Raw genomic sequence first — 24,264 nt, forward strand, 5'->3', positions numbered from 1 at the left:
CGCAATCTCGTTTCACTGTGCACGTTCGGCGAGCGCGTTTCTGCTTGCGACAAGCTTTTTTGCCAATCGCTAGCTGTCGCGCGCGCGAGGAACGTGCAGAAACCTATAAACGCGTGCCCGCGAGCCTTGCGGTGAAGCTCGATGCGCGGCGACGGCCGCCGCGGAGCGAGTGTCGGCTCTCAATGTTTGGGCTCGCCTTGTGGCCACCATTTTGCTCGTGCTGTCTTTGCGCGTCGGAGACTAATTAGAAATTTGATTAACGTTATCGCTTCTCGGCCTTTTGGCTAAGATCAAAGTGTAGTATCTGTTCTTATCAGCTTAATATCTGATACGAGTCCTATTTGGACTCAAGATATTAAACTAATTTTTGCCATTTGGCGCCGTGAAGGGGCTTGCTCCTCCGGCGCCGCGGGTTGTCCCGGCGTTGCACTGCTGCCGGGTTCGGCCCAAGACCCCCTTCGGGGGGCTGTAATCAAATCCAAAATGAGAGAAACAACCACTATAGGGAAAAAAAGCACTGCACGCTGTGCGCCGCGTTTCGCGACATTCTCTGGCGCTGTGTTCAAGTTCATTTCTCGATACACCGCCTGGTGCAGGCGACGCACTGCTGCTTTTCGGTGCCGTGGTGTGTTTGCGGTGGGTATTTGTTTCGTATACATCGTGTTATATATAAAACTCGGAAATGGCGTCCAAAACAACTACGTGCGTGCATGCGTCTGCTCGCAGCGCGCAAAGTACCACAACGGTAAATACAAAATGATCGCTGCAGTAGGCATTGCTTGCCATACATAATGCTTCGCTGCTGTGTCCTATACTCGAAAACACTCTATCTCTCTCTGTCACACACACACACACTCTCGCTCGCTCGCTCGCTTGCAGCGTCTGAAGCGCTCGCGCAGTTTAGAGGTCAAGCAAAATAAGTGCCGATGCTTGCGCAACTGCCACGGGCTGACCCCTGTACCGCACTGGCAATGGGGCCTTTCTCCGTGTTTGAGGACTACTTTTACGCGATCGAGACAATCTGTTTATACAGGTGCGGCACGCGCGCACACAGACACACAGCTAGTTGGCCCCGCATCTTTTCCGAGTGCTACGAGTTGTGCCGCGCCTCCGCCAGATGGCGCCACGGGTCCCGCGGCCGAGAGAGAAAAGCGCCGGCCGCGTCTCGTCGCTGCCACCGCTCTCGCCTCCCCGAGCAAACCGTCCCGCACCAGTATCAGGTCGACGCCATAGAAACGCGTCGGATCTCCGCAATCGCTGCCCCGAGCGCCTTCCTCGACTAAAAGAAGCGTGCGACCTGGCTGTGCACTGCTTTTTCCGCCGCCACCAAGACCTTGCAGCCGCGTGTGCTCCGCATATCGCCGTTGGAACGCGCGTGCCAACCCGTGCCGACACCCTGGGCCGCTCGTCGACATGTTCACTCGGGTTGCGAATGTTTTCCTTTTTTTTTTTTTTGTTTGTTTGTTTTTTTTTTTTTTTTTTTTTTGCTTTTCTTAATGGGTTGGCTGTTGTCGATTTTTGTGCTTTGCTCACGATAAGCGATGCGCGCTGCGCCTCTCTGTCGTGTCTTAACGACTTTCCGCAATCTCGTTTCACTGTGCACGTTCGGCGAGCGCGTTTCTGCTTGCGACAAGCTTTTTTGCCAATCGCTAGCTGTCGCGCGCGCGAGGAACGTGCAGAAACCTATAAACGCGTGCCCGCGAGCCTTGCGGTGAAGCTCGATGCGCGGCGACGGCCGCCGCGGAGCGAGTGTCGGCTCTCAATGTTTGGGCTCGCCTTGTGGCCACCATTTTGCTCGTGCTGTCTTTGCGCGTCGGAGACTAATTAGAAATTTGATTAACGTTATCGCTTCTCGGCCTTTTGGCTAAGGGTGCTACATAGTCCCGGACGGTCGTCACAGCGATCCTGACTTAGTTTTTTTCTTGTGAGAGCAACGGCGCGGCCTCAGGTCGCAGTAGAAGTCGCACGAGCTACAAGTTGCCCCAAAGCGAGCGCAAGTGCGCTTCCCCGCACGGCGCGCTGCGCTGCGGGGAAGCCAACGCCGCGCAATGAAGTTCCGAGCGCCGCCTCCAAAGGAGCACTGCTTCGAGTTCAGTGCTCCTAAGGAGGCCACCATCGATGACATAATCGACGGTTTCCACCTGGCCTTGGGACCTGGAGGACTGCGAGCCCTCCAACATCAAGGTGCGACTCGATTCTGTGCAGCGGTAGCTTCGGCGGCCGCTGCAGAGAAGCTCAACACGGCCGGGGACATCACAATCCTCGGAGAGAAGTGCTCGACAACCTGTGTTGGGCCGCAGGTGGTCTTCATGACTGCCTTGCGGCTCAAACTGTTTGTAAGTAATGATGACCTGGCGGCTGCACTCGCCCCCTTCGGACGAGTCATCAGCATCACGGACCAGACTTTTAAAGGCCACCCGACCGTCGACAACGGAACCCGCAACATCAAGCTTGAAATGCACAAGCCCGTGCCGAACTTCATGTTTGTGCGCGGGTGCCGGGTGCAGTTCGAGTACCGGGGGGTTAAGCGCGTGTGTTCCAGGTGTGATCAGCCCGGCCACAACCGTGGAGAGTGCAAAGCCCCCTGGTGCGACCGCTGCCGGGCCTTCGGGCACGTCGCAGAGAGCTGCACCGCCGGGTGCCGCAAGTGTGGCGGCCACCACGCGACCGCCGACTGCATCAAGCCCCGATCGTACGCCGCCGCGCTGGAGGAGTTTCCGGCCCTTTCCGGCGGCGCAGGGGAACAGCCAGGCGCAAGCGGCAACCCGGAATTCGAGGCGGAAGACGCGGCCACCGAACAAGACGACACCGACGACGACAACGCCTCGTTCACCCTGGACGAAGTTTCCTCGCCGCTCTCGCCCTTCGGGGACAGCGACAGTGTCGCGGAGACCAGCGCGGAACACCAGGGCGACACACCCGCCGTCTCAGAGGCGCAACAACCCAACCTCGACGACCACAACACGACTAAGACGACGCCCCTGCCTCCGAGAGGACGCGGGGTAACCAGCCGCGCGAGCGCAAAGGCCGCCAAGCCGGCGTTGCCTGGCGCGAGCGGCGTGGTACGCCCCGCGGCCCCGCCCTCCACGGCCAAGCCCACGTCCCCCTCGGCGACAGCGCCCGCGAGTGCTCCGCCGGACCGTCGAGCGCCACCCCCCAGCAGCGCAGGCGACGCCGCCGACGGCGCCGTGCAGGACATGGACCTAACCAAAGACCCTTCCAAGCGAGGCCCGCCCTCGAGCAGCGACTCCGACGGTGCCAAAGAACACAGTAAGAAGTCCCGACCAACCTGAGTTGTATTTTGTTTAAGAGAAACACATGTCAATGCAAGTAGTGCCATATTTTATTATAATGCTAGTGCATCTTATTTCTTTGAATGCCCAAGGCTTCCGCGGCCTGGACAAGCAAAGGGAAATTATGCACTTCGCACGGGCGCAAAACGTTGACGTGTTGTTTCTTCAAGAGTGCAATTTTCGTTCGCCTCTTGATGTATCTTTATTTCGCTCGCGGTTTTCGGTTGATGCTTTTTTCTCGCTTTCAAACTCGGTTTCTTGCGGCGTAGGCGTTGTATTTTTGCGTGCTGCGCTTCGCCAGAAAGCGCACGTTATCTTTGGTTTAGACGGCCGCACTATCGCGGTCGAATTTGTGCTTGGCTCGCAGCGTGTGCGCGCTGTTAACGTGTACGCGCCTGCGCAGCGCAACCTTTCTTCTGACTTTTTTAGTTCACTCGATGTTTATTTTCTCGATTGTTATCCTACGTTTTTGGTCGGTGACTTCAACTGTGTGTTGGATCCTGTACGAGATGTTCGCGGGCCGGGTCAGGGCAAGCCCTATCGAGGTGCGCGCGCGTTGAGCGAGCTCGTGGGGCAGTTTAGGCTGCGGGATGCTTGGGTGCACCTTCATGGTCACGAATTCGCAGCCACCTGGTCAAGGGGGCGGTCGGGGAGCAGGCTAGACAAGTTTTTCTTGCCGCCTGAGCTAATCAGGTGCCTGGAGAGCTGTCAGGTGCTCACTTTCCCTGACGACGCGCCGCGCATTTCTGACCATGCGCCTGTGTCGGTCAGGCTTCAATGCGCGGAGCTAGGCCCCCGCCAGGACTTGTGGCGGATGGACCCCTGCCTTATGACTGACCCCACGAGCGTGGCTGGCATTAAAAGCGCGTTGGCGGCAGAGGTGGGGGAGGAGAGAGGTTGGGACGCGCTGAAGGAGAGCTTTCGAGAGGTGCTGGTCAGGGCAGGGCGCGAGCGTAAGGTCCGCATCACCCGCGAACTGAACGAGACGCTCCGCAGGTTGCGAATCGTTCAGGGCGCGGGCACGCTCACCTTCGCGATGCGCGACTACGCGGCTCTCCTGAAAGCGCGGTACGACCGCCTCTTGCGGCAGTCGTCGCGCGCTGCTAGCCGCGCTCTTGTCTTAGGCAGGCCGATCGCGGACCCCGCGGTGCTTCGGCACATTAGGGCAGGCGCGATCGACGAGGAAGGGCCAGCGCGCGTGCCTCACGTAGGGCTGCCCGACGGAAGTGTCAGCTCCGACGTGAACGACATTCGCGCGGTCTTTGCAGGCCACTTCGCGCGTTTGTTTACGTCGGAGAGTGATGTTCAGGACGGGGCGCGCCTCCCAGAAGCGGTGAGGGCATTTTGCGGGGACTTACCTTTAGTACCAGACCACTTGGCGGAGCGGCTGACCACGCCCGCCACGTGCGAGGAGGTGTGGGAGGTACTGAAGGGGATGAACGATGCCTCGGCCCCTGGGCCGGACGGCATCCCCCTATCGTTTTACAAAGTCCTCTTCCCCGCGCTCAAAGCACCGCTTCTGCGGATGGTGAACGAATTTCTTGAATGTGGACGCAGACCTGACTCGTTCACCGCGGGTCGGGTCTTCCTGATCTTGAAACCGGGCGGAGACCCTGCGGAGCCGAGCGCGTACCGGCCCATCACGCTGCTGAACGCCGACTACAGGCTGGTGGCATCGCTGTTGGCGAAGCGCGTTAGCGCCACCCTCCCGCATGTCATCAGCTTGTACCAGGCCTGCAGTGTTCCGGGCAGGACAGGGTTCTCCGCCCTCTCCCTGACCAGAGACCTTTTCACGTTTGCGACGCGCACGGGCATAGCCGGGTGTTTCGTCTCGATCGACCAGGCAAAAGCCTTTGATCGGGTCGAGCACCGGTATATGTTCGCTGCGCTGGGCTGCTTTGGCTTCCCACAGGTTTTCGTGGGGAGGCTGGCAGCCCTTTACACGAATTTGACTTCTACCCTGATTGTCAACAACGCCCTCAGCGACCCGTTCGCCGTCACGCGCGGCATAAGGCAGGGCTGCCCGCTCTCGCCCATGCTGTTCGCGATATGTATTGACCCGCTGCTTAGGCGCGTGGCAGATTCCGTCGCGATCAGGGGGTTCCCACTACCCGGCCAGGGTCAGGTGAAAGTCTCCGCCTATGCGGACGACGTGTCCCTGTTCTTGCGGGACGAAGACAGCTACGCAGCGTTTCTACGGCTGTTTGGTTTGTACAGCGAGCTGTCTGGCGCCCAATTGAACAGGGGCAAGAGTAAGGCGTTGCGTTTCGGCGCGTTCGCGTCAGACCTGGCCGGGGATGTGGAGTGGGTGGCAGCCGTGCGAGTGCTGGGCGTGACATTCCACGCGTCCGGGGAGGTCGCAGACGAGAGCTGGCGCGAGCTGCTAGGGAAGGCGGAAGTCAGGCTGGAGGTGGCTTCTCAGTTCCAGCTTTCGTTGGCGGAGCGGAGCTTCGTCATAAGGTCGTGCGTTTCCGCCGCCTTTATGTACGTTGCTCGTGTGGCACGCCCGCCGACGAGAGTGACGAGGAGGCTGGCCACCATGCTTGGCTCGTTCTTCTGGGCGGGGAAAACAGAGCGCGTCAAGCGGGCAGTGTTGCGCCTTCCACGCAACCTGGGAGGGTTCAGCATTCCCCACTTGGAGACTCTCAGCGGCATCCTCGCCTTGCGCTGCTTCCGAGGGCTGTTAGAGAACGAGGATTACCCGGGAAGGCCACTCATCGAGTACTTTCTGGGCACGTCAAGGCGCGATTTCGTTGAGGCCAGCGCAGGGGGGCCGACGGCGGAGCATCCACCTCCATTCTACAGCTACCTGTTGCGCTTCAATCGCCAGCTGAACGCGGAGCTTCCTGAGGCAAGCGTCCTGGCCACGAAGCCAACGGAGCTCTGCGAACAGTTAGCGGTCAAGCGACTGAGCGCGGAACAGCTGCAGCAAGCGCAAGGGGCAGACTGGAAGCTCCTCACTTCCAGCGCGCTCCCTCCTGACGTTCGCGACTTCGGGTGGAGGCGTGGATGGGGGGTGCTGCCCACGGGCGACCAGCTTGCCAGGTGGGGAGTTGCGCCGAACGCGAGTTGCCCGCAGTGCGGCGAACGAGAGACGTTAGGACACGCGCTGCGCGACTGTCGTGTTGCCAAGACGTTCTGGCGTCTTATGACGCGGATGTTCGGGATTTCCCTGGGCACCCACACGCGTTCACGAGACGCATTCGTCTGTTTCCTGTTGGGGGTCGGCGCACTCGTACTATGGAGCAGGCGGGGGGTAGCTTCTTTGCGAGCTCGGCCACACAGAGCCATGTACCCCATGCTGCTTAAAGTGCGAGCGCGGCTGCTGCAACACCTAGAGAATGAACTCGTAGCGCTGGGGGAGGACGCATTCCTCAGACGATGGTCCACTAGGTTTATCAGGGTGGAACACGGCCAGCTACAGGTCGAAGTAGTGGACTATTAACGTCCTCAGAGCGCAGGATAGAGCGCGTCCAGCTGTAAACACAGCACACGAAACCACGCGTATGTCAATGTAAACAAACCGACGCGGGCTGCGGAGGAGGCGAGTTAACATAGTAAGCTCCGCCCACCGCGCCTCGCGCATGCATAAGTGTGCAATCGGGTGCATAATGCGCTGCAGAGGCGGGACGCCCAGGAGCGGCGTGCCGCTTGGGGAACTTGTATATGCCATGACCGGGGCCGCTCTCGCCGTGTATTGATGGACGAATTTTGTTGTAAGTGCGTGTTGCACCGAGTGTGCAGCGCGCACAGCGTTGAAAGTTGTTTTGTGATGTTTCAAGTGTTTGAGCGAAGTACTTGGCGCTGGCCTAAAGGTCAGCAGGATTATCAGACGTGAATATTCACGGGGGGAGGGGAGTGACGTCGTTCTCTTGTGCTTTGTCACGTCGGCCGGCGTCTGCCTGGTGTGAAGTTAATTGCGCGAAAGAAAATCGCGTGTCATGACCCTTCATTTTGACGGCGCCAGGGCGCACATTTCCTTCCAGTTGATTTGTTGGCAAGGCGGTGGAGTAGAACGACAATGTTTACACCGCGCATGCCTTGTTATGAATGTGTGTATGGCTGCTGATGCGGGTTTTCGTCTGCGCGGGGGAGCGACTTGAGTGTGAAAGCCGCTCAGAGCACCCCTGGATAATTATATAGAGTTGTGTGCACAATGGGTGCTGCACAGCGAGCCTTGCGCTTGCGTGCCTGAAACAATGTTGGTTTCCAAAGGAAAAGTCATTCTGGTTGTATGTGAACCCTGTACCTTGTTTCAGAGATGAAATAAACTTCTCTTTTCATCTGTTCTTATCAGCTTAATATCTGATACGAGTCCTATTTGGACTCAAGATATTAAACTAATTTTTGCCATTTGGCGCCGTGAAGGGGCTTGCTCCTCCGGCGCCGCGGGTTGTCCCGGCGTTGCACTGCTGCCGGGTTCGGCCCAAGACCCCCTTCGGGGGGCTGTAATCAAATCCAAAATGAGAGAAACAACCACTATAGGGAAAAAAAGCACTGCACGCTGTGCGCCGCGTTTCGCGACATTCTCTGGCGCTGTGTTCAAGTTCATTTCTCGATACACCGCCTGGTGCAGGCGACGCACTGCTGCTTTTCGGTGCCGTGGTGTGTTTGCGGTGGGTATTTGTTTCGTATACATCGTGTTATATATAAAACTCGGAAATGGCGTCCAAAACAACTACGTGCGTGCATGCGTCTGCTCGCAGCGCGCAAAGTACCACAACGGTAAATACAAAATGATCGCTGCAGTAGGCATTGCTTGCCATACATAATGCTTCGCTGCTGTGTCCTATACTCGAAAACACTCTATCTCTCTCTGTCACACACACACACACTCTCGCTCGCTCGCTCGCTTGCAGCGTCTGAAGCGCTCGCGCAGTTTAGAGGTCAAGCAAAATAAGTGCCGATGCTTGCGCAACTGCCACGGGCTGACCCCTGTACCGCACTGGCAATGGGGCCTTTCTCCGTGTTTGAGGACTACTTTTACGCGATCGAGACAATCTGTTTATACAGGTGCGGCACGCGCGCACACAGACACACAGCTAGTTGGCCCCGCATCTTTTCCGAGTGCTACGAGTTGTGCCGCGCCTCCGCCAGATGGCGCCACGGGTCCCGCGGCCGAGAGAGAAAAGCGCCGGCCGCGTCTCGTCGCTGCCACCGCTCTCGCCTCCCCGAGCAAACCGTCCCGCACCAGTATCAGGTCGACGCCATAGAAACGCGTCGGATCTCCGCAATCGCTGCCCCGAGCGCCTTCCTCGACTAAAAGAAGCGTGCGACCTGGCTGTGCACTGCTTTTTCCGCCGCCACCAAGACCTTGCAGCCGCGTGTGCTCCGCATATCGCCGTTGGAACGCGCGTGCCAACCCGTGCCGACACCCTGGGCCGCTCGTCGACATGTTCACTCGGGTTGCGAATGTTTTCCTTTTTTTTTTTTTGTTTGTTTGTTTTTTTTTTTTTTTTTTTTTTGCTTTTCTTAATGGGTTGGCTGTTGTCGATTTTTGTGCTTTGCTCACGATAAGCGATGCGCGCTGCGCCTCTCTGTCGTGTCTTAACGACTTTCCGCAATCTCGTTTCACTGTGCACGTTCGGCGAGCGCGTTTCTGCTTGCGACAAGCTTTTTTGCCAATCGCTAGCTGTCGCGCGCGCGAGGAACGTGCAGAAACCTATAAACGCGTGCCCGCGAGCCTTGCGGTGAAGCTCGATGCGCGGCGACGGCCGCCGCGGAGCGAGTGTCGGCTCTCAATGTTTGGGCTCGCCTTGTGGCCACCATTTTGCTCGTGCTGTCTTTGCGCGTCGGAGACTAATTAGAAATTTGATTAACGTTATCGCTTCTCGGCCTTTTGGCTAAGATCAAAGTGTAGTATCTGTTCTTATCAGCTTAATATCTGATACGAGTCCTATTTGGACTCAAGATATTAAACTAATTTTTGCCATTTGGCGCCGTGAAGGGGCTTGCTCCTCCGGCGCCGCGGGTTGTCCCGGCGTTGCACTGCTGCCGGGTTCGGCCCAAGACCCCCTTCGGGGGGCTGTAATCAAATCCAAAATGAGAGAAACAACCACTATAGGGAAAAAAAGCACTGCACGCTGTGCGCCGCGTTTCGCGACATTCTCTGGCGCTGTGTTCAAGTTCATTTCTCGATACACCGCCTGGTGCAGGCGACGCACTGCTGCTTTTCGGTGCCGTGGTGTGTTTGCGGTGGGTATTTGTTTCGTATACATCGTGTTATATATAAAACTCGGAAATGGCGTCCAAAACAACTACGTGCGTGCATGCGTCTGCTCGCAGCGCGCAAAGTACCACAACGGTAAATACAAAATGATCGCTGCAGTAGGCATTGCTTGCCATACATAATGCTTCGCTGCTGTGTCCTATACTCGAAAACACTCTATCTCTCTCTGTCACACACACACACACTCTCGCTCGCTCGCTCGCTTGCAGCGTCTGAAGCGCTCGCGCAGTTTAGAGGTCAAGCAAAATAAGTGCCGATGCTTGCGCAACTGCCACGGGCTGACCCCTGTACCGCACTGGCAATGGGGCCTTTCTCCGTGTTTGAGGACTACTTTTACGCGATCGAGACAATCTGTTTATACAGGTGCGGCACGCGCGCACACAGACACACAGCTAGTTGGCCCCGCATCTTTTCCGAGTGCTACGAGTTGTGCCGCGCCTCCGCCAGATGGCGCCACGGGTCCCGCGGCCGAGAGAGAAAAGCGCCGGCCGCGTCTCGTCGCTGCCACCGCTCTCGCCTCCCCGAGCAAACCGTCCCGCACCAGTATCAGGTCGACGCCATAGAAACGCGTCGGATCTCCGCAATCGCTGCCCCGAGCGCCTTCCTCGACTAAAAGAAGCGTGCGACCTGGCTGTGCACTGCTTTTTCCGCCGCCACCAAGACCTTGCAGCCGCGTGTGCTCCGCATATCGCCGTTGGAACGCGCGTGCCAACCCGTGCCGACACCCTGGGCCGCTCGTCGACATGTTCACTCGGGTTGCGAATGTTTTCCTTTTTTTTTTTTTTGTTTGTTTGTTTTTTTTTTTTTTTTTTTTTTGCTTTTCTTAATGGGTTGGCTGTTGTCGATTTTTGTGCTTTGCTCACGATAAGCGATGCGCGCTGCGCCTCTCTGTCGTGTCTTAACGACTTTCCGCAATCTCGTTTCACTGTGCACGTTCGGCGAGCGCGTTTCTGCTTGCGACAAGCTTTTTTGCCAATCGCTAGCTGTCGCGCGCGCGAGGAACGTGCAGAAACCTATAAACGCGTGCCCGCGAGCCTTGCGGTGAAGCTCGATGCGCGGCGACGGCCGCCGCGGAGCGAGTGTCGGCTCTCAATGTTTGGGCTCGCCTTGTGGCCACCATTTTGCTCGTGCTGTCTTTGCGCGTCGGAGACTAATTAGAAATTTGATTAACGTTATCGCTTCTCGGCCTTTTGGCTAAGATCAAAGTGTAGTATCTGTTCTTATCAGCTTAATATCTGATACGAGTCCTATTTGGACTCAAGATATTAAACTAATTTTTGCCATTTGGCGCCGTGAAGGGGCTTGCTCCTCCGGCGCCGCGGGTTGTCCCGGCGTTGCACTGCTGCCGGGTTCGGCCCAAGACCCCCTTCGGGGGGCTGTAATCAAATCCAAAATGAGAGAAACAACCACTATAGGGAAAAAAAGCACTGCACGCTGTGCGCCGCGTTTCGCGACATTCTCTGGCGCTGTGTTCAAGTTCATTTCTCGATACACCGCCTGGTGCAGGCGACGCACTGCTGCTTTTCGGTGCCGTGGTGTGTTTGCGGTGGGTATTTGTTTCGTATACATCGTGTTATATATAAAACTCGGAAATGGCGTCCAAAACAACTACGTGCGTGCATGCGTCTGCTCGCAGCGCGCAAAGTACCACAACGGTAAATACAAAATGATCGCTGCAGTAGGCATTGCTTGCCATACATAATGCTTCGCTGCTGTGTCCTATACTCGAAAACACTCTATCTCTCTCTGTCACACACACACACACTCTCGCTCGCTCGCTCGCTTGCAGCGTCTGAAGCGCTCGCGCAGTTTAGAGGTCAAGCAAAATAAGTGCCGATGCTTGCGCAACTGCCACGGGCTGACCCCTGTACCGCACTGGCAATGGGGCCTTTCTCCGTGTTTGAGGACTACTTTTACGCGATCGAGACAATCTGTTTATACAGGTGCGGCACGCGCGCACACAGACACACAGCTAGTTGGCCCCGCATCTTTTCCGAGTGCTACGAGTTGTGCCGCGCCTCCGCCAGATGGCGCCACGGGTCCCGCGGCCGAGAGAGAAAAGCGCCGGCCGCGTCTCGTCGCTGCCACCGCTCTCGCCTCCCCGAGCAAACCGTCCCGCACCAGTATCAGGTCGACGCCATAGAAACGCGTCGGATCTCCGCAATCGCTGCCCCGAGCGCCTTCCTCGACTAAAAGAAGCGTGCGACCTGGCTGTGCACTGCTTTTTCCGCCGCCACCAAGACCTTGCAGCCGCGTGTGCTCCGCATATCGCCGTTGGAACGCGCGTGCCAACCCGTGCCGACACCCTGGGCCGCTCGTCGACATGTTCACTCGGGTTGCGAATGTTTTCCTTTTTTTTTTTTTTGTTTGTTTGTTTTTTTTTTTTTTTTTTTTTTGCTTTTCTTAATGGGTTGGCTGTTGTCGATTTTTGTGCTTTGCTCACGATAAGCGATGCGCGCTGCGCCTCTCTGTCGTGTCTTAACGACTTTCCGCAATCTCGTTTCACTGTGCACGTTCGGCGAGCGCGTTTCTGCTTGCGACAAGCTTTTTTGCCAATCGCTAGCTGTCGCGCGCGCGAGGAACGTGCAGAAACCTATAAACGCGTGCCCGCGAGCCTTGCGGTGAAGCTCGATGCGCGGCGACGGCCGCCGCGGAGCGAGTGTCGGCTCTCAATGTTTGGGCTCGCCTTGTGGCCACCATTTTGCTCGTGCTGTCTTTGCGCGTCGGAGACTAATTAGAAATTTGATTAACGTTATCGCTTCTCGGCCTTTTGGCTAAGATCAAAGTGTAGTATCTGTTCTTATCAGCTTAATATCTGATACGAGTCCTATTTGGACTCAAGATATTAAACTAATTTTTGCCATTTGGCGCCGTGAAGGGGCTTGCTCCTCCGGCGCCGCGGGTTGTCCCGGCGTTGCACTGCTGCCGGGTTCGGCCCAAGACCCCCTTCGGGGGGCTGTAATCAAATCCAAAATGAGAGAAACAACCACTATAGGGAAAAAAAGCACTGCACGCTGTGCGCCGCGTTTCGCGACATTCTCTGGCGCTGTGTTCAAGTTCATTTCTCGATACACCGCCTGGTGCAGGCGACGCACTGCTGCTTTTCGGTGCCGTGGTGTGTTTGCGGTGGGTATTTGTTTCGTATACATCGTGTTATATATAAAACTCGGAAATGGCGTCCAAAACAACTACGTGCGTGCATGCGTCTGCTCGCAGCGCGCAAAGTACCACAACGGTAAATACAAAATGATCGCTGCAGTAGGCATTGCTTGCCATACATAATGCTTCGCTGCTGTGTCCTATACTCGAAAACACTCTATCTCTCTCTGTCACACACACACACACTCTCGCTCGCTCGCTCGCTTGCAGCGTCTGAAGCGCTCGCGCAGTTTAGAGGTCAAGCAAAATAAGTGCCGATGCTTGCGCAACTGCCACGGGCTGACCCCTGTACCGCACTGGCAATGGGGCCTTTCTCCGTGTTTGAGGACTACTTTTACGCGATCGAGACAATCTGTTTATACAGGTGCGGCACGCGCGCACACAGACACACAGCTAGTTGGCCCCGCATCTTTTCCGAGTGCTACGAGTTGTGCCGCGCCTCCGCCAGATGGCGCCACGGGTCCCGCGGCCGAGAGAGAAAAGCGCCGGCCGCGTCTCGTCGCTGCCACCGCTCTCGCCTCCCCGAGCAAACCGTCCCGCACCAGTATCAGGTCGACGCCATAGAAACGCGTCGGATCTCCGCAATCGCTGCCCCGAGCGCCTTCCTCGACTAAAAGAAGCGTGCGACCTGGCTGTGCACTGCTTTTTCCGCCGCCACCAAGACCTTGCAGCCGCGTGTGCTCCGCATATCGCCGTTGGAACGCGCGTGCCAACCCGTGCCGACACCCTGGGCCGCTCGTCGACATGTTCACTCGGGTTGCGAATGTTTTCCTTTTTTTTTTTTTTGTTTGTTTGTTTTTTTTTTTTTTTTTTTTTGCTTTTCTTAATGGGTTGGCTGTTGTCGATTTTTGTGCTTTGCTCACGATAAGCGATGCGCGCTGCGCCTCTCTGTCGTGTCTTAACGACTTTCCGCAATCTCGTTTCACTGTGCACGTTCGGCGAGCGCGTTTCTGCTTGCGACAAGCTTTTTTGCCAATCGCTAGCTGTCGCGCGCGCGAGGAACGTGCAGAAACCTATAAACGCGTGCCCGCGAGCCTTGCGGTGAAGCTCGATGCGCGGCGACGGCCGCCGCGGAGCGAGTGTCGGCTCTCAATGTTTGGGCTCGCCTTGTGGCCACCATTTTGCTCGTGCTGTCTTTGCGCGTCGGAGACTAATTAGAAATTTGATTAACGTTATCGCTTCTCGGCCTTTTGGCTAAGATCAAAGTGTAGTATCTGTTCTTATCAGCTTAATATCTGATACGAGTCCTATTTGGACTCAAGATATTAAACTAATTTTTGCCATTTGGCGCCGTGAAGGGGCTTGCTCCTCCGGCGCCGCGGGTTGTCCCGGCGTTGCACTGCTGCCGGGTTCGGCCCAAGACCCCCTTCGGGGGGCTGTAATCAAATCCAAAATGAGAGAAACAACCACTATAGGGAAAAAAAGCACTGCACGCTGTGCGCCGCGTTTCGCGACATTCTCTGGCGCTGTGTTCAAGTTCATTTCTCGATACACCGCCTGGTGCAGGCGACGCACTGCTGCTTTTCGGTGCCGTGGTGTGTTTGCGGTGGGTATTTGTTTCGTATACATCGTGTTATATATAAAACTCGGAAATGGCGTCCAAAACAACTACGTGCGTGCATGCGTCTGCTCGCAGCGCGCAAAGTACCACAACGGTAAATACAAAATGATCGCTGCAGTAGGCATTGCTTGCCATACATAATGCTTCGCTGCTGTGTCCTATACTCGAAAACACTCTATCTCTCTCTGTCACACACACACACACTCTCGCTCGCTCGCTCGCTTGCAGCGTCTGAAGCGCTCGCGCAGTTTAGAGGTCAAGCAAAATAAGTGCCGATGCTTGCGCAACTGCCACGGGCTGACCCCTGTACCGCACTGGCAATGGGGCCTTTCTCCGTGTTTGAGGACTACTTTTACGCGATCGAGACAATCTGTTTATACAGGTGCGGCACGCGCGCACACAGACACACAGCTAGTTGGCCCCGCATCTTTTCCGAGTGCTACGAGTTGTGCCGCGCCTCCGCCAGATGGCGCCACGGGTCCCGCGGCCGAGAGAGAAAAGCGCCGGCCGCGTCTCGTCGCTGCCACCGCTCTCGCCTCCCCGAGCAAACCGTCCCGCACCAGTATCAGGTCGACGCCATAGAAACGCGTCGGATCTCCGCAATCGCTGCCCCGAGCGCCTTCCTCGACTAAAAGAAGCGTGCGACCTGGCTGTGCACTGCTTTTTCCGCCGCCACCAAGACCTTGCAGCCGCGTGTGCTCCGCATATCGCCGTTGGAACGCGCGTGCCAACCCGTGCCGACACCCTGGGCCGCTCGTCGACATGTTCACTCGGGTTGCGAATGTTTTCCTTTTTTTTTTTTTGTTTGTTTGTTTTTTTTTTTTTTTTTTTTTTGCTTTTCTTAATGGGTTGGCTGTTGTCGATTTTTGTGCTTTGCTCACGATAAGCGATGCGCGCTGCGCCTCTCTGTCGTGTCTTAACGACTTTCCGCAATCTCGTTTCACTGTGCACGTTCGGCGAGCGCGTTTCTGCTTGCGACAAGCTTTTTTGCCAATCGCTAGCTGTCGCGCGCGCGAGGAACGTGCAGAAACCTATAAACGCGTGCCCGCGAGCCTTGCGGTGAAGCTCGATGCGCGGCGACGGCCGCCGCGGAGCGAGTGTCGGCTCTCAATGTTTGGGCTCGCCTTGTGGCCACCATTTTGCTCGTGCTGTCTTTGCGCGTCGGAGACTAATTAGAAATTTGATTAACGTTATCGCTTCTCGGCCTTTTGGCTAAGGGTGCTACATAGTCCCGGACGGTCGTCACAGCGATCCTGACTTAGTTTTTTTCTTGTGAGAGCAACGGCGCGGCCTCAGGTCGCAGTAGAAGTCGCACGAGCTACAAGTTGCCCCAAAGCGAGCGCAAGTGCGCTTCCCCGCACGGCGCGCTGCGCTGCGGGGAAGCCAACGCCGCGCAATGAAGTTCCGAGCGCCGCCTCCAAAGGAGCACTGCTTCGAGTTCAGTGCTCCTAAGGAGGCCACCATCGATGACATAATCGACGGTTTCCACCTGGCCTTGGGACCTGGAGGACTGCGAGCCCTCCAACATCAAGGTGCGACTCGATTCTGTGCAGCGGTAGCTTCGGCGGCCGCTGCAGAGAAGCTCAACACGGCCGGGGACATCACAATCCTCGGAGAGAAGTGCTCGACAACCTGTGTTGGGCCGCAGGTGGTCTTCATGACTGCCTTGCGGCTCAAACTGTTTGTAAGTAATGATGACCTGGCGGCTGCACTCGCCCCCTTCGGACGAGTCATCAGCATCACGGACCAGACTTTTAAAGGCCACCCGACCGTCGACAACGGAACCCGCAACATCAAGCTTGAAATGCACAAGCCCGTGCCGAACTTCATGTTTGTGCGCGGGTGCCGGGTGCAGTTCGAGTACCGGGGGGTTAAGCGCGTGTGTTCCAGGTGTGATCAGCCCGGCCACAACCGTGGAGAGTGCAAAGCCCCCTGGTGCGACCGCTGCCGGGCCTTCGGGCACGTCGCAGAGAGCTGCACCGCCGGGTGCCGCAAGTGTGGCGGCCACCACGCGACCGCCGACTGCATCAAGCCCCGATCGTACGCCGCCGCGCTGGAGGAGTTTCCGGCCCTTTCCGGCGGCGCAGGGGAACAGCCAGGCGCAAGCGGCAACCCGGAATTCGAGGCGGAAGACGCGGCCACCGAACAAGACGACACCGACGACGACAACGCCTCGTTCACCCTGGACGAAGTTTCCTCGCCGCTCTCGCCCTTCGGGGACAGCGACAGTGTCGCGGAGACCAGCGCGGAACACCAGGGCGACACACCCGCCGTCTCAGAGGCGCAACAACCCAACCTCGACGACCACAACACGACTAAGACGACGCCCCTGCCTCCGAGAGGACGCGGGGTAACCAGCCGCGCGAGCGCAAAGGCCGCCAAGCCGGCGTTGCCTGGCGCGAGCGGCGTGGTACGCCCCGCGGCCCCGCCCTCCACGGCCAAGCCCACGTCCCCCTCGGCGACAGCGCCCGCGAGTGCTCCGCCGGACCGTCGAGCGCCACCCCCCAGCAGCGCAGGCGACGCCGCCGACGGCGCCGTGCAGGACATGGACCTAACCAAAGACCCTTCCAAGCGAGGCCCGCCCTCGAGCAGCGACTCCGACGGTGCCAAAGAACACAGTAAGAAGTCCCGACCAACCTGAGTTGTATTTTGTTTAAGAGAAACACATGTCAATGCAAGTAGTGCCATATTTTATTATAATGCTAGTGCATCTTATTTCTTTGAATGCCCAAGGCTTCCGCGGCCTGGACAAGCAAAGGGAAATTATGCACTTCGCACGGGCGCAAAACGTTGACGTGTTGTTTCTTCAAGAGTGCAATTTTCGTTCGCCTCTTGATGTATCTTTATTTCGCTCGCGGTTTTCGGTTGATGCTTTTTTCTCGCTTTCAAACTCGGTTTCTTGCGGCGTAGGCGTTGTATTTTTGCGTGCTGCGCTTCGCCAGAAAGCGCACGTTATCTTTGGTTTAGACGGCCGCACTATCGCGGTCGAATTTGTGCTTGGCTCGCAGCGTGTGCGCGCTGTTAACGTGTACGCGCCTGCGCAGCGCAACCTTTCTTCTGACTTTTTTAGTTCACTCGATGTTTATTTTCTCGATTGTTATCCTACGTTTTTGGTCGGTGACTTCAACTGTGTGTTGGATCCTGTACGAGATGTTCGCGGGCCGGGTCAGGGCAAGCCCTATCGAGGTGCGCGCGCGTTGAGCGAGCTCGTGGGGCAGTTTAGGCTGCGGGATGCTTGGGTGCACCTTCATGGTCACGAATTCGCAGCCACCTGGTCAAGGGGGCGGTCGGGGAGCAGGCTAGACAAGTTTTTCTTGCCGCCTGAGCTAATCAGGTGCCTGGAGAGCTGTCAGGTGCTCACTTTCCCTGACGACGCGCCGCGCATTTCTGACCATGCGCCTGTGTCGGTCAGGCTTCAATGCGCGGAGCTAGGCCCCCGCCAGGACTTGTGGCGGATGGACCCCTGCCTTATGACTGACCCCACGAGCGTGGCTGGCATTAAAAGCGCGTTGGCGGCAGAGGTGGGGGAGGAGAGAGGTTGGGACGCGCTGAAGGAGAGCTTTCGAGAGGTGCTGGTCAGGGCAGGGCGCGAGCGTAAGGTCCGCATCACCCGCGAACTGAACGAGACGCTCCGCAGGTTGCGAATCGTTCAGGGCGCGGGCACGCTCACCTTCGCGATGCGCGACTACGCGGCTCTCCTGAAAGCGCGGTACGACCGCCTCTTGCGGCAGTCGTCGCGCGCTGCTAGCCGCGCTCTTGTCTTAGGCAGGCCGATCGCGGACCCCGCGGTGCTTCGGCACATTAGGGCAGGCGCGATCGACGAGGAAGGGCCAGCGCGCGTGCCTCACGTAGGGCTGCCCGACGGAAGTGTCAGCTCCGACGTGAACGACATTCGCGCGGTCTTTGCAGGCCACTTCGCGCGTTTGTTTACGTCGGAGAGTGATGTTCAGGACGGGGCGCGCCTCCCAGAAGCGGTGAGGGCATTTTGCGGGGACTTACCTTTAGTACCAGACCACTTGGCGGAGCGGCTGACCACGCCCGCCACGTGCGAGGAGGTGTGGGAGGTACTGAAGGGGATGAACGATGCCTCGGCCCCTGGGCCGGACGGCATCCCCCTATCGTTTTACAAAGTCCTCTTCCCCGCGCTCAAAGCACCGCTTCTGCGGATGGTGAACGAATTTCTTGAATGTGGACGCAGACCTGACTCGTTCACCGCGGGTCGGGTCTTCCTGATCTTGAAACCGGGCGGAGACCCTGCGGAGCCGAGCGCGTACCGGCCCATCACGCTGCTGAACGCCGACTACAGGCTGGTGGCATCGCTGTTGGCGAAGCGCGTTAGCGCCACCCTCCCGCATGTCATCAGCTTGTACCAGGCCTGCAGTGTTCCGGGCAGGACAGGGTTCTCCGCCCTCTCCCTGACCAGAGACCTTTTCACGTTTGCGACGCGCACGGGCATAGCCGGGTGTTTCGTCTCGATCGACCAGGCAAAAGCCTTTGATCGGGTCGAGCACCGGTATATGTTCGCTGCGCTGGGCTGCTTTGGCTTCCCACAGGTTTTCGTGGGGAGGCTGGCAGCCCTTTACACGAATTTGACTTCTACCCTGATTGTCAACAACGCCCTCAGCGACCCGTTCGCCGTCACGCGCGGCATAAGGCAGGGCTGCCCGCTCTCGCCCATGCTGTTCGCGATATGTATTGACCCGCTGCTTAGGCGCGTGGCAGATTCCGTCGCGATCAGGGGGTTCCCACTACCCGGCCAGGGTCAGGTGAAAGTCTCCGCCTATGCGGACGACGTGTCCCTGTTCTTGCGGGACGAAGACAGCTACGCAGCGTTTCTACGGCTGTTTGGTTTGTACAGCGAGCTGTCTGGCGCCCAATTGAACAGGGGCAAGAGTAAGGCGTTGCGTTTCGGCGCGTTCGCGTCAGACCTGGCCGGGGATGTGGAGTGGGTGGCAGCCGTGCGAGTGCTGGGCGTGACATTCCACGCGTCCGGGGAGGTCGCAGACGAGAGCTGGCGCGAGCTGCTAGGGAAGGCGGAAGTCAGGCTGGAGGTGGCTTCTCAGTTCCAGCTTTCGTTGGCGGAGCGGAGCTTCGTCATAAGGTCGTGCGTTTCCGCCGCCTTTATGTACGTTGCTCGTGTGGCACGCCCGCCGACGAGAGTGACGAGGAGGCTGGCCACCATGCTTGGCTCGTTCTTCTGGGCGGGGAAAACAGAGCGCGTCAAGCGGGCAGTGTTGCGCCTTCCACGCAACCTGGGAGGGTTCAGCATTCCCCACTTGGAGACTCTCAGCGGCATCCTCGCCTTGCGCTGCTTCCGAGGGCTGTTAGAGAACGAGGATTACCCGGGAAGGCCACTCATCGAGTACTTTCTGGGCACGTCAAGGCGCGATTTCGTTGAGGCCAGCGCAGGGGGGCCGACGGCGGAGCATCCACCTCCATTCTACAGCTACCTGTTGCGCTTCAATCGCCAGCTGAACGCGGAGCTTCCTGAGGCAAGCGTCCTGGCCACGAAGCCAACGGAGCTCTGCGAACAGTTAGCGGTCAAGCGACTGAGCGCGGAACAGCTGCAGCAAGCGCAAGGGGCAGACTGGAAGCTCCTCACTTCCAGCGCGCTCCCTCCTGACGTTCGCGACTTCGGGTGGAGGCGTGGATGGGGGGTGCTGCCCACGGGCGACCAGCTTGCCAGGTGGGGAGTTGCGCCGAACGCGAGTTGCCCGCAGTGCGGCGAACGAGAGACGTTAGGACACGCGCTGCGCGACTGTCGTGTTGCCAAGACGTTCTGGCGTCTTATGACGCGGATGTTCGGGATTTCCCTGGGCACCCACACGCGTTCACGAGACGCATTCGTCTGTTTCCTGTTGGGGGTCGGCGCACTCGTACTATGGAGCAGGCGGGGGGTAGCTTCTTTGCGAGCTCGGCCACACAGAGCCATGTACCCCATGCTGCTTAAAGTGCGAGCGCGGCTGCTGCAACACCTAGAGAATGAACTCGTAGCGCTGGGGGAGGACGCATTCCTCAGACGATGGTCCACTAGGTTTATCAGGGTGGAACACGGCCAGCTACAGGTCGAAGTAGTGGACTATTAACGTCCTCAGAGCGCAGGATAGAGCGCGTCCAGCTGTAAACACAGCACACGAAACCACGCGTATGTCAATGTAAACAAACCGACGCGGGCTGCGGAGGAGGCGAGTTAACATAGTAAGCTCCGCCCACCGCGCCTCGCGCATGCATAAGTGTGCAATCGGGTGCATAATGCGCTGCAGAGGCGGGACGCCCAGGAGCGGCGTGCCGCTTGGGGAACTTGTATATGCCATGACCGGGGCCGCTCTCGCCGTGTATTGATGGACGAATTTTGTTGTAAGTGCGTGTTGCACCGAGTGTGCAGCGCGCACAGCGTTGAAAGTTGTTTTGTGATGTTTCAAGTGTTTGAGCGAAGTACTTGGCGCTGGCCTAAAGGTCAGCAGGATTATCAGACGTGAATATTCACGGGGGGAGGGGAGTGACGTCGTTCTCTTGTGCTTTGTCACGTCGGCCGGCGTCTGCCTGGTGTGAAGTTAATTGCGCGAAAGAAAATCGCGTGTCATGACCCTTCATTTTGACGGCGCCAGGGCGCACATTTCCTTCCAGTTGATTTGTTGGCAAGGCGGTGGAGTAGAACGACAATGTTTACACCGCGCATGCCTTGTTATGAATGTGTGTATGGCTGCTGATGCGGGTTTTCGTCTGCGCGGGGGAGCGACTTGAGTGTGAAAGCCGCTCAGAGCACCCCTGGATAATTATATAGAGTTGTGTGCACAATGGGTGCTGCACAGCGAGCCTTGCGCTTGCGTGCCTGAAACAATGTTGGTTTCCAAAGGAAAAGTCATTCTGGTTGTATGTGAACCCTGTACCTTGTTTCAGAGATGAAATAAACTTCTCTTTTCATCTGTTCTTATCAGCTTAATATCTGATACGAGTCCTATTTGGACTCAAGATATTAAACTAATTTTTGCCATTTGGCGCCGTGAAGGGGCTTGCTCCTCCGGCGCCGCGGGTTGTCCCGGCGTTGCACTGCTGCCGGGTTCGGCCCAAGACCCCCTTCGGGGGGCTGTAATCAAATCCAAAATGAGAGAAACAACCACTATAGGGAAAAAAAGCACTGCACGCTGTGCGCCGCGTTTCGCGACATTCTCTGGCGCTGTGTTCAAGTTCATTTCTCGATACACCGCCTGGTGCAGGCGACGCACTGCTGCTTTTCGGTGCCGTGGTGTGTTTGCGGTGGGTATTTGTTTCGTATACATCGTGTTATATATAAAACTCGGAAATGGCGTCCAAAACAACTACGTGCGTGCATGCGTCTGCTCGCAGCGCGCAAAGTACCACAACGGTAAATACAAAATGATCGCTGCAGTAGGCATTGCTTGCCATACATAATGCTTCGCTGCTGTGTCCTATACTCGAAAACACTCTATCTCTCTCTGTCACACACACACACACTCTCGCTCGCTCGCTCGCTTGCAGCGTCTGAAGCGCTCGCGCAGTTTAGAGGTCAAGCAAAATAAGTGCCGATGCTTGCGCAACTGCCACGGGCTGACCCCTGTACCGCACTGGCAATGGGGCCTTTCTCCGTGTTTGAGGACTACTTTTACGCGATCGAGACAATCTGTTTATACAGGTGCGGCACGCGCGCACACAGACACACAGCTAGTTGGCCCCGCATCTTTTCCGAGTGCTACGAGTTGTGCCGCGCCTCCGCCAGATGGCGCCACGGGTCCCGCGGCCGAGAGAGAAAAGCGCCGGCCGCGTCTCGTCGCTGCCACCGCTCTCGCCTCCCCGAGCAAACCGTCCCGCACCAGTATCAGGTCGACGCCATAGAAACGCGTCGGATCTCCGCAATCGCTGCCCCGAGCGCCTTCCTCGACTAAAAGAAGCGTGCGACCTGGCTGTGCACTGCTTTTTCCGCCGCCACCAAGACCTTGCAGCCGCGTGTGCTCCGCATATCGCCGTTGGAACGCGCGTGCCAACCCGTGCCGACACCCTGGGCCGCTCGTCGACATGTTCACTCGGGTTGCGAATGTTTTCCTTTTTTTTTTTTTTGTTTGTTTGTTTTTTTTTTTTTTTTTTTTTTGCTTTTCTTAATGGGTTGGCTGTTGTCGATTTTTGTGCTTTGCTCACGATAAGCGATGCGCGCTGCGCCTCTCTGTCGTGTCTTAACGACTTTCCGCAATCTCGTTTCACTGTGCACGTTCGGCGAGCGCGTTTCTGCTTGCGACAAGCTTTTTTGCCAATCGCTAGCTGTCGCGCGCGCGAGGAACGTGCAGAAACCTATAAACGCGTGCCCGCGAGCCTTGCGGTGAAGCTCGATGCGCGGCGACGGCCGCCGCGGAGCGAGTGTCGGCTCTCAATGTTTGGGCTCGCCTTGTGGCCACCATTTTGCTCGTGCTGTCTTTGCGCGTCGGAGACTAATTAGAAATTTGATTAACGTTATCGCTTCTCGGCCTTTTGGCTAAGATCAAAGTGTAGTATCTGTTCTTATCAGCTTAATATCTGATACGAGTCCTATTTGGACTCAAGATATTAAACTAATTTTTGCCATTTGGCGCCGTGAAGGGGCTTGCTCCTCCGGCGCCGCGGGTTGTCCCGGCGTTGCACTGCTGCCGGGTTCGGCCCAAGACCCCCTTCGGGGGGCTGTAATCAAATCCAAAATGAGAGAAACAACCACTATAGGGAAAAAAAGCACTGCACGCTGTGCGCCGCGTTTCGCGACATTCTCTGGCGCTGTGTTCAAGTTCATTTCTCGATACACCGCCTGGTGCAGGCGACGCACTGCTGCTTTTCGGTGCCGTGGTGTGTTTGCGGTGGGTATTTGTTTCGTATACATCGTGTTATATATAAAACTCGGAAATGGCGTCCAAAACAACTACGTGCGTGCATGCGTCTGCTCGCAGCGCGCAAAGTACCACAACGGTAAATACAAAATGATCGCTGCAGTAGGCATTGCTTGCCATACATAATGCTTCGCTGCTGTGTCCTATACTCGAAAACACTCTATCTCTCTCTGTCACACACACACACACTCTCGCTCGCTCGCTCGCTTGCAGCGTCTGAAGCGCTCGCGCAGTTTAGAGGTCAAGCAAAATAAGTGCCGATGCTTGCGCAACTGCCACGGGCTGACCCCTGTACCGCACTGGCAATGGGGCCTTTCTCCGTGTTTGAGGACTACTTTTACGCGATCGAGACAATCTGTTTATACAGGTGCGGCACGCGCGCACACAGACACACAGCTAGTTGGCCCCGCATCTTTTCCGAGTGCTACGAGTTGTGCCGCGCCTCCGCCAGATGGCGCCACGGGTCCCGCGGCCGAGAGAGAAAAGCGCCGGCCGCGTCTCGTCGCTGCCACCGCTCTCGCCTCCCCGAGCAAACCGTCCCGCACCAGTATCAGGTCGACGCCATAGAAACGCGTCGGATCTCCGCAATCGCTGCCCCGAGCGCCTTCCTCGACTAAAAGAAGCGTGCGACCTGGCTGTGCACTGCTTTTTCCGCCGCCACCAAGACCTTGCAGCCGCGTGTGCTCCGCATATCGCCGTTGGAACGCGCGTGCCAACCCGTGCCGACACCCTGGGCCGCTCGTCGACATGTTCACTCGGGTTGCGAATGTTTTCCTTTTTTTTTTTTTTGTTTGTTTGTTTTTTTTTTTTTTTTTTTTTGCTTTTCTTAATGGGTTGGCTGTTGTCGATTTTTGTGCTTTGCTCACGATAAGCGATGCGCGCTGCGCCTCTCTGTCGTGTCTTAACGACTTTCCGCAATCTCGTTTCACTGTGCACGTTCGGCGAGCGCGTTTCTGCTTGCGACAAGCTTTTTTGCCAATCGCTAGCTGTCGCGCGCGCGAGGAACGTGCAGAAACCTATAAACGCGTGCCCGCGAGCCTTGCGGTGAAGCTCGATGCGCGGCGACGGCCGCCGCGGAGCGAGTGTCGGCTCTCAATGTTTGGGCTCGCCTTGTGGCCACCATTTTGCTCGTGCTGTCTTTGCGCGTCGGAGACT

General features: G+C 57.2%; 6 non-coding genes and 2 pseudogenes across 6 annotated transcripts; all 8 read left to right on the forward strand.

Annotated features, from left to right (window-relative positions):
• Positions 1–264: 264 nt before the first annotated feature.
• Positions 265–455, forward strand: LOC144150404 (U2 spliceosomal RNA). The gene has a single exon (XR_013318554.1). It is a non-coding gene; the product is annotated as a U2 spliceosomal RNA (small nuclear RNA).
• A 7,110-nt stretch (positions 456–7,565) lies between these two features.
• LOC144150309 (U2 spliceosomal RNA) lies at positions 7,566–7,728 on the forward strand (annotated as a pseudogene).
• Positions 7,729–9,116: 1,388 nt separating this feature from the next.
• LOC144150405 (U2 spliceosomal RNA) lies at positions 9,117–9,307 on the forward strand. Its single transcript, XR_013318555.1, has one exon. It is a non-coding gene; the product is annotated as a U2 spliceosomal RNA (small nuclear RNA).
• A 1,389-nt stretch (positions 9,308–10,696) lies between these two features.
• On the forward strand, positions 10,697–10,887 carry LOC144150406 (U2 spliceosomal RNA). The gene has a single exon (XR_013318556.1). It is a non-coding gene; the product is annotated as a U2 spliceosomal RNA (small nuclear RNA).
• Positions 10,888–12,276: 1,389 nt separating this feature from the next.
• Positions 12,277–12,467, forward strand: LOC144150407 (U2 spliceosomal RNA). Its single transcript, XR_013318557.1, has one exon. It is a non-coding gene; the product is annotated as a U2 spliceosomal RNA (small nuclear RNA).
• A 1,388-nt stretch (positions 12,468–13,855) lies between these two features.
• On the forward strand, positions 13,856–14,046 carry LOC144150408 (U2 spliceosomal RNA). Its single transcript, XR_013318558.1, has one exon. It is a non-coding gene; the product is annotated as a U2 spliceosomal RNA (small nuclear RNA).
• A 7,109-nt stretch (positions 14,047–21,155) lies between these two features.
• On the forward strand, positions 21,156–21,318 carry LOC144150310 (U2 spliceosomal RNA; annotated as a pseudogene).
• A 1,389-nt stretch (positions 21,319–22,707) lies between these two features.
• LOC144150409 (U2 spliceosomal RNA) lies at positions 22,708–22,898 on the forward strand. The gene has a single exon (XR_013318559.1). It is a non-coding gene; the product is annotated as a U2 spliceosomal RNA (small nuclear RNA).
• The last annotated feature ends 1,366 nt before the right edge of the window (positions 22,899–24,264 follow it).

Source organism: Haemaphysalis longicornis, unplaced genomic scaffold, assembly GCF_048455015.1.
Source record: "Haemaphysalis longicornis isolate Haplotype H1 unplaced genomic scaffold, Haemaphysalis longicornis Haplotype H1 scaffold_8, whole genome shotgun sequence".
NCBI classification, from domain to species: domain Eukaryota; kingdom Metazoa; phylum Arthropoda; class Arachnida; order Ixodida; family Ixodidae; genus Haemaphysalis; species Haemaphysalis longicornis.